Source organism: Camelus bactrianus, chromosome 9, assembly GCF_048773025.1.
Source record: "Camelus bactrianus isolate YW-2024 breed Bactrian camel chromosome 9, ASM4877302v1, whole genome shotgun sequence".
NCBI classification, from domain to species: Eukaryota; Metazoa; Chordata; class Mammalia; order Artiodactyla; family Camelidae; genus Camelus; species Camelus bactrianus.
In genome coordinates this window covers 16,508,264-16,522,922 of record NC_133547.1, presented here as the reverse complement: position 1 = coordinate 16,522,922, position 14,659 = coordinate 16,508,264, and the positions used below count along the sequence as shown (strand labels likewise).

The 14,659-nt window shown below is 40.8% G+C and overlaps 1 protein-coding gene across 3 annotated transcripts in view; it reads left to right on the top strand.

The window, feature by feature from the left end:
• The window catches only part of CHST8 (carbohydrate sulfotransferase 8), a 120,405-nt gene that overhangs the window by 23,367 nt on the left and 82,379 nt on the right, over nucleotides 1–14,659 (top strand). The window contains exon 2 of one of the 3 annotated variants that reach the window (XM_074369835.1): nucleotides 11,395–11,471. The exons of the other annotated variants lie outside the window; for them this stretch is intronic. The gene's annotated coding sequence lies outside the window, so the exon portion shown is untranslated. The remainder of the gene's footprint in view (nucleotides 1–11,394; nucleotides 11,472–14,659) is intronic. 3 annotated transcript variants of the gene reach the window in all.

The window sequence follows — 14,659 nt, the reverse complement described above, 5'->3', positions numbered from 1 at the left end:
TTTGATTTGCATTTCTCTGATAATAAGTGATATTGAGCATTTTTTCATGTGCCTATTGATCATTGTATGTCTTCCTTGGAGAATTGCTTGTTTAGGTCTTTTACCCATTTTTGGATTGGGTTGTTTGTTTGTTTCTTATTAAGTTGTATGAGCTGCTTATATATTCTGGAGATCAAGCCTTTGTCGATTTCATTTGCAAAAATTTTCTCCCATTCCTGATGTTGTCTTTTTGTTTTACTTATGGTTTCCTTTGTTGTGCAGAAGCTTGTAAGTTTCATTAGGTCCCATTTGTTTATTCTTGCTTTTATTTCTATTGCTTGAGTAGACTGTTCTAGGAGAACATTTTTGAGATGTATGTCAGATGTTTTGCCTATATTTTCTTCTAGGAGGTTTATTGTATCTTGTCTTATGTTTAAGTCTCTGATCCATTTTGAGTTCATTTTTGTGTATGGTGTAAGGGAGTGTTCTAGCTTCATTGCTTTACATGCTGCTGTCCAGTTTTCCCAACACCATTTGCTGAAGAGACTGTCTTTATTCCATTGTATATTCTTGCCTCCTTTGTTGAAGATTAGTTGACCAAAAGTTTGTGGGTTCATTTCTGGGCTCTCTATTCTGTTCCATTGGTCCATATGTCTGTTTTTGTACCAATACCATGCTGTCTTGATGACTGTCGCTCTGTAGTATTGTCTGAAGTCTGGGAGGGTTATTCCTCCAGCCTCTTTCTTTCTCTTCAGTAATGCTTTGGTAATTCTAGGTCTATGAACAATTTTAAGAAGATAGAAATTATCTCAAGCATCTTTACTGACCACAATGCCATGAAACTAGAAATCAACAACAGAGAAACAAAGGAGAAAAAAAGGAAAGCATGGAGATTAAACAATATGCTATTAAAAAACCAGTGGGTCAATGAGGAAATCAAAGCTGAAATTAAAAAATACCTTGAGACAAATGAAAATGAAAGCATAACAACACAAAATTTATGGAACACAGCAAAGGCAGTGCTAAGAGGGAAGTTTATAGCAATATAGGCCTTCCTCAAAAAAGAAGAACAATCTCAAACAAACAATTTAACCCACCAACTAAAAGAATTAGAAAAAGAAGAACAAAAAACCCCAAAAGGCAGCAGAAGGAAGGAAATTATAAAGATCAGGGAGGAAATAAATAAAATAGAGATTTTAAAAAACCATAGAAAAAATCAATCAAACCAAAAGCTGGTTTTTGAAAAAGTAAATAAAATTGACAAACCTCTGGCCAAACTCACAAAGAAGAAAAAAGAGAGAGCACAAATTAGTAAAATAAGAAAGGAAAATGGAGAAATTACAACAAATACAATAGAAATACAAAATATCATACATTGTTTAAAAAAACTACCACAGTCACATGAAATTTAAATCAATGCTGACTGTATTGTACACCATTATTTTATATTTCAGTGAGAAAGAAAAAAAAAAAACTGCTAGTTAAACTCTTAACATTCCGACAATTGTAAGATGTATCTTGGCTTCAGAGACGATGTGAAAAAGTTCATCTTTGAATGTATGAAATAATGGAGTTTATCATTCATTTTAAATTTAAGTACATTGTGATCAGAGAATATGATCTGTAATATATTAGGTCCTTGCAATACATTGTAACCTGGTATGTGATAAGTGGCAGTTTTTATAAATGTTTTACATTATTATTATTACATTATTATTTTCTTGAAAATTAGTATCTTCTCTATTTGCTGGCTATGGAAATGCCCAGAGAGCGTGCACACACACACATATTTCTGTATGTTCCACACATACACATATGCACACACATGCATATATAAAAATCAGTCTTGAAACTGTGCTTCTCAAATTTTTTATCCCTTGCTAATTTTTTATTGGCTTGATCTTTCCATTTCTGAGTGAGAACTATTAAAATCTTCCACTCTGATGGTAATTTGTTAATTTTCCTTGTGATTGCCACTTTCTGCTTTATGTATTTTGAGGTTCTGTTGTTAGATGCCTACAAGTTCCTACTTGTTATACCTTCTTTTTTAGATTGTTCTTTCTCTTATTATGCTGTACCACTCCTTACCCCGATGAGGTTTTTTTTTTGCTTTGAAGTCACTTTTATCTGATAATACTACCACAATGTCAGCTTTCTTTTGGTTAGTACTTCCTGGCATTCTGCTTTCTAACCACTTACTTCCAGCCTTTCTGTGTTGCTTTTAAAAGTGTTTTACGACCAAGATTGATGGTTTTCATTGGGCTGGCAGTGCGCTCTCTTTGTGTGCAAGCACCTGCTTCTGAAGGCAGCAGAGAATGTGAGAAAGCGCATGGGCTGGAGAACCTGCATGTATCCTGGCTCTATTCTCTGCCAGCAGCGGGTACTTGCACATATCCCTCAACCTCCTGGGGCCTCAGTTACCCCATCTATAAAATATGATCATAACAGTACCTAACTCATACACTTGTTTGGAAGATTGAAAAAGCCAATACATGTGAAATGCTTAGACCACATCTTGGCATATAGTGAGCATCGCTAAATTTTAAATGGGTTTTATCCCTTAATGTTTATTGTCATCACTAGTATTTTGGATTCATTTCTATCACCTTATTTGTGGCTTCTGTTTACTGACCTTTCATGTGCTCAATTCAATCAATATAATTTTCTTTCTTTCTTTTTTTCCTCCATTGATTTGAAAAGTATATTTTTTTCTATCATCTAACTGAGTACCCTCAAAATGTTAACAGACATATTTGACTATAAATTTTTTAGCAAATCTAAGCTTATTATCTCTGTCATCCTCCAAAACAATCAAGGAGCTTTGCACATGAGGACTGCACACCAAACACCCTCTCCCTCCATCTTCCTTCTTGTCATAGTTGAGAATTTTTTTCTACCTTAATACAAAAATAGTATTTTTAATATGTTGAGATAGTTAATTAAATTTCCTAACAAATTTTACCAGTGTTTGTGTTTTTAAAATCCCACTCATTCTCTCTGGGTTTATTTTTCTTGCAGAAATGTATCCTGTAGTAATTCTTTCATTTTAGCTGGCACACCCTCAGCTTTGAGTGCCTGAAAATGTCTTTATTTTGCCCTCATTCTTGAATAATTGAATAGAATGACTCTTATTTTCCTATAACACCTATGAAAAAATGATATTCCTGTCCTGTCTTCGGGGCATCTCTTGATGCTAAGACGTCTGCTGTTTGTCTGTTGGTAGATAAGATTTTCTTTCTGTAAACTTTAAGATTTTCCTTTTTGTTTTTGGTATCCTGTAATTTTACCAAAATCAGTGAATTGAAATATTTAGCCCTGTGTGTAAATTTTCAGTACAAAAAAAAATCACATGTTTCTTCAATTCTGAATCATTCTTAGCCACATTTCTTCAATTTATTGTTTTTTTCTACCAGTACCTCATTCTCTTCTTCTGAAACTCTGTATTAGATGAATGAGGTGATTTTTTTTTTTCCAGCAATTGAATAGGATTCCAGAGTTTGGGTGGACCAAAATTTAAACATTCTTCTACTAATGGAAATTTATATTTTTGAACTTTTTTTCTATTGAAAACAATGCTGTGACCAACATTTTTCATCTTTTTTGTTAGATTCTATTTTTATTGCAACATGGCAAAGTAATGACTTCTATTGAGATTTTTTCCCTGTAGTCTAATATAAGCCCATATTTCTAACTATCCTATGAGTGACTGAGAAAACTGTATTTTGTTTGCTGAGCACGAAGGTGTGAGAGGGAGTGCCAGATTTTATTAGTCAAATCTTTAATATTCTTATGTAATTTTGTTTGCATAATTTGTTCATTTAAAAAGTGTTAAAACCTTTATGGCTGGGGATTTGTCAAATCTTCCACCCTAATCATTTGCTTTATAGAGTCTGAAGCTATGTTGTGAGATGTACTGGTGCCCATCTATGGAGGTCACTCCACGGGGCTAACCGCTGGTGTCCCCCTAAAGCCTTTGTGGACCTCCTTCATGGCCCTTGGACTCTGCCAGGCGCTCTGACCTTTCAGAGGCTGCCCTGTCACCTGTCCTGTGCCTGTTGCACTGGGCTTGCTGGAATTCCTGGCAGAGCCCTTACCAGCTTTCTTCTGTGGATATAGGCTCCACTCCCACCCTGCCCATGTCTATATTTATTTGATCCTTTCAATAGAAGTTTGGAGGGAAAGAAGTTAGAAAAATGGTGCTTGTTTGCATCCTTAACACAGAAGTCCTTCGTCTTCTGATTTCTGCTTTTCCAAGCTAGAAAGTTCTTTCTTTACTCAGCTCGACCTTTTTCCTTAGCCCCAGCCTCCTCACATGTTCAGGTGAATGCTATCCATTTATACATGCGTTCATGGCAGGAAGGAAGGCTTCTTGCACCCCTGGCCTAACATAAGGGCACAGAAGCTATGTGGAGCTGGCAGCCTGGTCTGGAATCCAGTCGATGAATGAAGAAGGACCTGAGGTTGAGCCCCATGTGTGTGGTCATCCAGGTGGTCAGTGGTCCAGTGGGGTTTTCACCCAGGTCTTGTTTTCCTGGCCACCTCATAAATTTCAGCTGGAGCAGAGCTCAGCACCCCCTGAACCCCTCTCTCCTCCCCAAGGGAGGGGCAGTCTGGCCCCTCATGGCTGAATTATCCTTGCTGGACCAGCAGGAGCGAGGCGGTGCCCACCTCCCAGCCACACTCTTCCCTGTAGCCTGCACAGCCCCTGCCCAGCCACCTGTGGGACCCCTGCTTCTTTGGCCGGTGTTTACCCAGGGCCACTTGGGCTGCCCCTGGGTGGGTGGAGTGGATGGGGGGACAGCTCCCTCCCACAGATCTGTTTCCCACAGCAGCCAGAGTGGGTCTTTTTAAAGGGAAAATTGCACAATCTGGTGGGAGAGGTTCATAGTCATCCCTCATCCCATATCTGCCCCACCCCTCCTTCAGTTCTCACGTTGCATGTGCCAGGCACAGGGCTTTTCCTTTGCCAAGACCAGGGTCACATGCTGTGGTCTCTTGCCTCGGAAGTGTCTTGGCATCACTGGGAACTCTTTGAGGGTAATATTATACAGAATGGCACATAGTAAGTGCAGTGTTCAGTGAGGGTTTTGTGGAACCCTCAAAGGGAGGCGTTGAAGGCGGGGTGATGATGAAGGCAGAGGGCGAAGAGAAGGAGACAAAAAGGTGGAGGGAGGGTGCTCTTGAGCCAAGCTCCAGGCTCCTCCTGTTCTGAACGCCTGCCTTTGCCGCACTGTTCCCAGTGGGTGCCAGCTCTGAATGCCTGTTTAAGTCACTCCACGAAGCTCAGCTTCTCAATCTGTTTTTTATTTGCAAGGGCCAGATTCATCTTCCTTTTATAAAGTCAAGCTTCTGAGAAAGTCATTTAAATTCACAGTGATTTTCCTTTCAAATAGCTCCTTTGAATGGGGTTTTTGGAGTCATGGATCTTAGGGACTCTGCCAGGAGGGGCTGAGGGTCATAGACTCCTTGACAGGGCACGAGTTGTAGACAAGGACCAGGGACTCCAAGGATGGGGACTGTCTTCAAACAGATGGGATGTATGTGTGCCAGGAGCCTGCAGGGCATCAACTGAAAGATGGTTTTCCGAGGTGACCTTTGGACATTGGGCCCTCTTTCCTGAGAAGAAGGGAAACTGGTTATGCTAAGCTCAGCGGTCACTCTAGGTGTTTGTGTACATTGAGATTAGAATTTGCAATACCCAACATTTGAATATTCTGGATAGTTAAAAAGCATGAGGTAGATCTGGATGTACTTCCTGGGAAACATGGCCAAAACATTTTGTTAAGTTAAAAAGCAAACTTGTGAACGGAATGTACTTATATTACCATTTATGGCTAAAAAATATGTACATGCAAAAAACTCCACAACTGTATATTCTCTGTTCACGTAGTCGTCAGTACACAGCTAGAAAGAAGTCTGGAAGGAATTGCACCAAATTATCCCAGGATGGAATGGACTGGATTGGGGTGGTTTTTGAAGGGATCTTTGCTTTAATTGTGTTGTGTGAAGTCTTTTCCTATGAGATGCAGTTGGATGACCCTTAGGGGTTTAATTGATCCTTAAGACACAGATGGGTATGAAAGTAGAAAAATGGCAAATGGAAATATTTTAGGCATCTAATCAGAATTATCATATTGAAAGTGTTATTTGGGAATTTACAAAACTGAAGGATAAAAAAGATTTCTCAAATCCTGTCCTGCTAGACCAGGGTGAGGCTGGGCTGCCAAAGCCCAGGAGGGAGGGTGATGGCTGCTCCTCTGTGGCTCCCGCCGGAGAGGCAGGTCCTCTGGGAAGTGCTCCTTGACCCTGTGCAGGTCTGGGAGGGATCTGAGCTTGCACATGGTTGCACTCAGGAAGCTTTGGTGTGTGAACAGGGCTCTGACTGGCCTGCCCAGCCCTGGGGAGCCAGTAGAAGGGTCAGGATAGGGCAAACATCCTCAGGTTTGGAAAAGAGTCTAGTGGCACCCCTGCAGCTGGATGCTGAAAGCCAGGCTTCTCCGGGGACCAGCCTCAGCCCTCCTGGATGGGCCTCAGAACCGCTCTGCCTCTCCTGGCTTTCTCCTGGGCTGGGGAACTGAGGTTAAGTGCAGTGGGCTGCAGGACAGGAAGGACCCATTAGGGCCCGGCTGTGTAGACCACATTCATTTGATATGTGGCTCGAGATGGAGCACTCGTGTCTGGACTGAGTACCTCATGCCCCATGTGACCAGGAGGGTCAGGGGACCCCGAGAGAGTGTCTGCTTCTTCTCCTTCACGCTGAATGAGCACGTGTGTGTGTGTGTGTGCGCGCGCGCACACGCAAGCAAACACAAACGGGCACCCGCAGATGGATGTGGCTGGGAAACAATCACTAATAGGCAAGGACCCCAGCATCCCCTCCTCCCAGCCTCAAGAGGAGAATTCTGTCTGCCTGGCGTTTCCCAGGCCTCTGTGTGGTCAGGGTAATGAGAAGAAGGAGACAGATCCCATGGGTCCTGAAAGGAAGAGGGGACATGGTTACCCAGGGAAGTGCAGGGAAGAGAAGGGATGGAAGGTGAGAGAGGCCAGGCGGGCTGTGGGGCTCAGGGCTGGGTGTGAAAGGAGAAGGGGGTTGGGGCATTTGGAGCAAGGGAGGAGAGAGACGAGGGGAACAGCTTGCATGTGCATACATGCAAGATCTGGAGACTGGATGGAGACAAGAGGCAGCTGGGCATCACCCATAGGATCCCTTTTATTATCTTGGTGAGCTTTGGGGATAGACTTAATTAGAGGTTGGTTGTTAAGTGGGTATTTTTAAATTCAACTTATTTAAGCTAAGAAAATGAACAAACAGTTGACCATTTCTCCCACCCTCTCCCCTCTGGCAACCACCAGTCTGTTATCTGTGTCTATGAGCTTGTTTTTGTTGATTTTGTTTTTGGTGTCAGATTCAAAAAAGAACTATATCAAAGAGCTCACCACCTATGTTTTCTTCTAGTTTTATGGTTTTGGGTCTTACGATCTTTCATTTATTTTGAGCTAATTTTCGTGTGTAGAGAAAGATAGTGATCCAGTTTCACTTTTTTGCACGTGGCTGTCCAATGTTCTTAACACCATTTATTAAAGAGACAGTCCCTTCGCCATTGTATATTCTTGACTCCTTTGTTGTAAATTAATTGATCATATACATGTGGGTTTATTTCTGGGCTCTCTGTTCCGTTCCACTGATTCATGTATCTGTTTTTATGCCAATACCATACTGTATAAATTACTACAGCTTTGTAATATAGTTTGAAATCAGGGCAAGTGATGCCTCAAGCTTTGTTCTTTCTCAAGATTACTTTGGTTATTTGGGGTCTTTTATGGTGCCATAGAAATTTTAGGATTGTTTGTTCTGTTTCTGTGAAAGATGTCAAAATTGAATTTTTGCTAGGGATTGCATTGAATCTATAGATTGCTCTGGGTAGTATTTTAACAATATTAACTCTTCCAATCTGTTAGCACAGAATATCTTTCCACTTATTTGTGTCTTTTAAATTTCTTTTGTTAATGTCTTATAATTTTTGATACACAGGCCTATCACCTCTTTGCTTAAATTTATTCCTGTTTTATTTTTGATGCAATTGTAAATGGGTTTTTTTTCTTAATTTCTCTTTCAAATAGTTCATTATTAGTGTACAGAAGTGCAACAGATTTTTGTGTATTCATTTTGTGTCTTCCATCTTTACTGGCTAGGACTTCCAATACTGTGTTGAATAAAAGTGAAGAGAGTGGGCATCCTTGTCTTATTCTTGATCTTAGACGAAATGTTTTTGGCTTTCCATCATTGAGTATGATGCTAGCTATGGGCTTGTCATGTATGGCCTTTATTGTGTTGAGGTATGTTCCTTCTGGACTCACTTTGTTGAGAGTTTTAATTTTTTTTTATCATAAATGGATGTTTAATTTTGTCCAATGCTTTGTTCTTTATCCATTAAGATGATCATATGATTTTTATGCTTCATTTTGTTAATGTGGTATACCACACGAATTTGCAGAGGCCGAACCATCCTTGCATCTCTGGAATGAACCCTACTTGATCATAGTGTATGATTATTTTAGGATTAAGTGTATGATTATTTTAATGTACTGTTGAATTTGGTTTGTTAATATTTTGTTGAAGATTTTTACATCTATTTGGCCTATAGTTTTCTTTTGGCATCTTTGTCTGGTTTTGGTACTGGAGTAATGCTGGCCTCATAAAATGAATTTAGAAGAGTTATCTCCTATTCTCCCCTTTGGAAGAGTTTGAGAAGGATTAGTGGTTGGTTGGTTGGTTGGTTGGTTGGTTTGTTTGTTTTAATATTTGGTAGAATTCAGCAGTGTCTGGTCCTGAACTTTTGTCTGATAGGAGGTTTTTGATTACTGATTCAGTCTCCTTACTAGTAATTAGTCTGTTCAGATTTTCTATTTCATCATTATTCAGTCTTGATAGATTGTATATTTCTAGGAATTTATACATTTTTCTATGTTGTCCAATTTGTTAGTATACAGTTGTTTATAGTACTCTCTTATGATCCTTTATATTTCTGTGCCATCAGTTGTAACATCTCCTCTTTCTCTTCTCATTTTATTTATTTGAGTCCTCTTTTTTTTCTTGGTGATTCTAGCCAAAGGTTTGTCGATTTTGTTTACCTTTTCAAAGAACCTACTCTTAGTTTCATTGATCTTTTCTATTATTGTTTTAGTCTCTGTTTCACTTATTTCTGCTCTAATCTGTTTTATTTCCTTCCTTTTACTAATTTTGGATTTTATTTATTCTTTTTCTAGTTCCTTGAGGTGTGAAGTTAGGTTGTTTACTGGAGAATTTTCTTGATTCTTGAGGTTCCTGAGATTCTTAGATCTGCTTTTGCTGCATCCCATAAATTTTGGTGTGTTCCATTTCCATTTTCACTTGTCTCAAGTATTTTTTGAATTCTCTTTTGACTTTTTCTTTCATTCTTTGGTTGTTCAGCATGTTGTTTAATCACATAGTTGTGGATTTTCCAGTTTTGTTCATGTAACTAATTTCTAATTTCATGCCATGATGTTGAGAAAGATGCTTCATATGATTTCAACCCTCATAAATTTATTAAGTCTTGTCTTGTGGCCTAACAAATGATCTATCTTGGAAGATGTTCCATGTACACTTGAGAAGAATGTGTATTCTGTTGCTTCTGGATGGAATGTTCTATAAACATGTTAATCCCATATGACCTAGTGTGTCATTTAACCCCACTATTTCCTTACTGACTTTTTGTCTGGATGATCTATTCATTGATGGAAGCAGAGTATTAAAGTCCCTTGCTATTGTTGTATTGCTGTCATTTCTCTCTTTAGGTCTGTTAATATTTGCTGTATATATTTAGGTGCTCCTATGTTGAGTGTATAAATGTTTACAGAAGTTATATCTTCTTGTTCAATTTACCCCTTTATCATTATGTAATGCTCTTCTTTTTCTCTTATTACAATCTTTGTTTTAAAGTCTGTTTTCCCTGATATAAGTATAGCTACTCCAGCTTTCTTTTGATTTCCATTTGCATAGAATATCTTTTTCCATTCCTTTACTTTCAGTCTGTGTGTGTTCTTGCATCTAAAGTGAGTCTCTTGGAGGCAGCATATAGATGGGTCGTCTTGTCATTGTTGTTGTTGTTGTTGTTGTTGTTGTTGTTGTTGTTTTTAATCTATCAGCTTTCTATGTCTTTTGGTTGGAGAATTTAAAGTAATTATTGCTAGGTATGTGCTTATTGCCATTTTGTTAATTGTTTTCTGGATGTTTTTGTAATTCCTCTGTGTTCCTTTCTTCTTTTGTGGTTTGATGACTTTCTTTAGAGGTATGCTTGTATTCCTCTGTCTTTACCTTTTGTGTGTTTACTATAGGTTTTTGCTTTGTGGCTACCAGGAGGTCTACATTGAATAGTCTATTTTAAGTTGATAACAACTTAATTTTGCTCTCATTGTAAAGCTCAACATTATTCCTCCCCACCTCCCCCCCACCTTTTATGTTTTTGATGGCACATCTTACATCTTTTTAACTTGATGTATCCCTTAACAAATTGTTGTAATCACAGCTATTTTTTTTTACTGCTTTTGTCTTTTAATCTTCAGTCTAGCTTTATAAGTGACTAAAGTGGATTAAGTGGATATTTTCCTGAAAGGGACCTAAGACGTGCCAAAGCCAGCTTCATGGGCAAGCCCCAGTGTGATCACAGTTGTGTGTGTGTGTGTGTGTGTGCGTGCACGTGCGTGCGCTCCTAGGTTTGTACATACTAAGGCTGGCCCAGATAGGTGCAACCAGCATCATTTAGCCTTGAAGAGTGAGGTTTGTAAAAGGAGGGTGAATGGTGCATTCACTGTATCTGTGTCCTGGCACACAATAGCCAGCCCTATGTGGATGCTGCCCAGAGACCCTTTTCCTGGGTCTGGACCTGACTGTGGAAAGACAGAGGGAGAAACAATGGAGGAGGAAGCCTTAATGCAGCGCCCGAACGGAATCTCCTCCTCTGCTGAAAGTTAGATCCAATTCACACCCTCGCACAGCCTGAAGGCTGGCGCTGGCTCTGTTTGGTAACATCACCGCGAACGGCAGCCTTGTCTCTATTTTGGTTCTTGCCACTGCTGCCTCTCTCCACACCTTTCAAGAAGCGCTCCTTCCTTCTGGAAGGCTGAGGTGCCAAGCTCCCCTGGCTCCCTCCCATTTTGGTAAATTAAGGGACAAATGGTGCCAAATTGTTCTCGTCTCTTTCACGAGATTATTCGTAACCGGCTTATTTTCTTTTCCCCCATTGAGTGAACGCATTAAAACTAAAATTAAATCATTACCCAAAGCACAGACGACAATCCCCTACATAATTACATCCTCTTAATTGGCATCTGAGGACTCAGCTCATTTTAATACTTGCTGGAAAATGTCTCAGACACATTTAATTTTTTTTTTAGGTTTAAAGGTCAACAAGAATATCTTACCTTAATTTGACAAGTGTGCAAGAAATAATGCAAGACTGGCTTATGTTCAGGTAATGCACAAAGAAATCTATAAATCAAGCTGGGGGAATATTAGATGATGCCATATCGGAACCATCTGCCTTCATTCTCAGAAGAATCGATACCACAAAGAAAGCACTGAAGATGTAGTGATTTATGCCTTTGTGCCGGGGGAGAAATATTGGCCATCTTTAGAGTCACTTCATATCATCCTAAAACAACAGAGCCTGAGGGAAAGAATGAGAGTGGCCATAACCCTGCATGTGTCAGAGAGCAAATCTGACCCTTAGTTTTTAATTGTCTCTGCTTGAGACAGAATGATTCTGAGGTCCCTTCGCGCCCATGACTCTGCCCCCTCTGCTATTGTATGCGGGAAGGCTGCCATGAATGCTGAGATGATGTGGAAGGGAATTAACTAAACTGCATCTGAGTGATTGCTGCCAGGGGATGGAGGCTTAACACTTGGGGATCCTGGGTTTTCCGTGCTAGGCACGCTGCTTAAACCCCTGCCTTCCTTCTGAGAGCCCTCACTGGCTGTTTTCATCACCGGGCAGGGAGAGCACACAGCCTCCGGGAACTCCACCCTCTGCCACATTGGATGTTGGGACTTGGTCCCGACCAAGTTGTCTGAGATGGGAAGAGGTGCTGTGGCTTTGTGGGGAAGGAAGGAATGTCTCTGAGCCATTAGGGTTTGGAAAAACAGGTGGAATCATTTCACCGCCTTCCCCAGCGGTGGTTATCCACAGCACACTTCTCCAGGGAGATGGGAGAAAGCGGGACAGAGCAGGTGAAGCTCAGGCACTTGTACCAGTATCTGGGGAGGGAGAGGAGGATTTGTAAGGCTTGAAAAAAGAATATTTCATAATTGAAGAGGTGTTTTGTGGGGAGAGTTCAAAGTATAAAATTGTATTTTCATAAGCAAACTATAGAAAGTAAAGCTTTTCACTGTCTTCCTGGTGGGTGGGGTCCTGCAAAGTTTCTTACGAAAGAGATTTGGAGATGTTGCTCTGTGACCCTTGTGTTAGGTGCGTTGTGGGCTGTCTGTGTGTCTGTGTTGCCGTGTGTACCGTGGTTCCTGTTACAAGTCATAAACATAAGCATTTTCTGTGTTAAGTTGAAGATATGCTTTGAGGAAAAGTTTGATTTTTGTATTTACTATAGTGTGTAGCACAAAAAAAAGGGACTGTGAGCTTGTTACATCTTCAGCGTTATCCTTTCCAAGAGTTGAAGTTGGTCCTAACACGACACAAGCTGGAAAACGAAGTAAGATCATTTCCAACACCACAGGCACTAGCACACTGTGCTCACGACTTTTTATGCTAAACAGACCCACGGCCACATTCCGGCTTCTTGGAGCCTGGGCGTGAGTGGATGACTGGCCTGCCACACCCCCACCCTCTGGCTACTGGCCGTGGAGGTCACGTTGCCATTTGCATATCAAACTTGAGCATCAGGGCTCTGATTTTGCTGTCTTTGTCACACTTGGGGTAGCTGATGATGATGCATGAGGCTCATCAAGGGTAGATTTATGTCTGCTGCAAAGACAGGGTGCACCTTCCTTGAGGCATTGGCAGATTCTGGGCAATCAGGCCAAACCACATTCACATCTTAAATAATGTTGGACCAAGATCATGTGAAATTTATTCTAAAACCTGTGGGTATTTTTTTCTCCCCTCCCTCTGCAAAACATCATTCTCTGCCTCACATGAAAGAAACTAGCAGTGGAACACACCATCAGCATCTGAAACATTTGTCACCAGTCTGCACAAAACTCCTAAATGCTGGTAGGAAGGTAGAGCTCAGTGGTAGAGCATGTGCTTAGCATGCACGAGGTCCTGGGTTCAATCCCCAGTATCTCCGTTAAAAAAAAAATAAACAAATATAAGCTAATTACCTCCCCACAAAAAAAAAAATTTTTTTAACTCCTAAAGGATACAGATTCTCGCCTTATTAGAAACTCCCATGAAACCTGCACTGAGGGCAGCCAGACCTTACCTTAGTGACGAAACAGAGAACACATCCTGGAGGAATTCATTACAAGAGTGGCAAACTAAAAGTTTTGCAAAAGGTCAGATCTATTATTTGGCTACTAGCTGTGATGAATGGATGATAAAGGAAACCATGCCTACCTACTTAGAGGTGTGTGATGCATGACTCAGGGGATGATCAGAGAGGAAGTGCTGCTTTCCTAAGCTTTGGAGACTACCAATAGAGTTGACTATGTCTCTGAACCAGAGTCACACTTCTTCAAAGTAACTGAGTCGAACTGGAAAATAATATTAGACTCCCATTATGGGGGTTCTTGCAATACCAGATTCAAGATGAAGACTGTGTGTATGTGTGTTTCTCTGTCTCTATGTGTGAATACAAGGGAACACCTCTCAAATATTTTCAGAATATCCTCCATCGTTCTCTGCCAAGCTTCAGCGTCTAACAGTTTGCCAATTTTTAGAAGATTTCAACCTTGCTAGCAAAATAATTAATTATGTTAAAAAACACACATACACACTACAACAACCAAAAACACCCACCCAAACCGAATGCATTGGATGCTGTGCTGTTTTCTTAATTCTGAGAAGATTTGCACGCCAGAGAATTTGGATTGCATGCTGAGTTCTTTCGGTCTGAACCGAAATGATCAAAGGTGCTTGGTGAGTGTATGGGCTGAAGGTAGAGGTTACCTATTTTTAATCATCCGGGAAAAGACCAATTTCATTAAACTTTCAAAAATTGATCATTCTGAAGTGTTTGGCACACTCAGCAGACATGACTGAAATAGTTTTGCAAACAGGGAACTTCAAAGTAAATACCAACCCCATTGTGCATGGTGACATACACCAGTAGAGACAGCCCAAGGCCAGTGCTGGCTGCAGAGGCGTGGTGCCCAGAACAGCTGCTCCTTTTTTCCAGTGGATGAAGTGCTCAAGACCCAGTTTCATGGAAGCCCTTTCCAGACGCATTGCATTTTTCTCTGAATCTGTCTGTAGCCTGAGCTCCTGAGATGTTTCCCGGAGACCCCTGTTGGAAGCTTCCACGGCTCCCGTTTCTTGCTGGCCTTCAGGCTTTGCTGGATGATATCCAAAAAGTGGTTGTTTCTCCAGCTCCAGGTTGATGGGCTTGCCTGAGAGAGAAGCACTTTGGGGAGCTGAGTTCATCTTCCCCAAAACAATCAGTAACATGACCGAGCACCCGCTGTGTGCCAGGCACTGCCCCAAGAGCA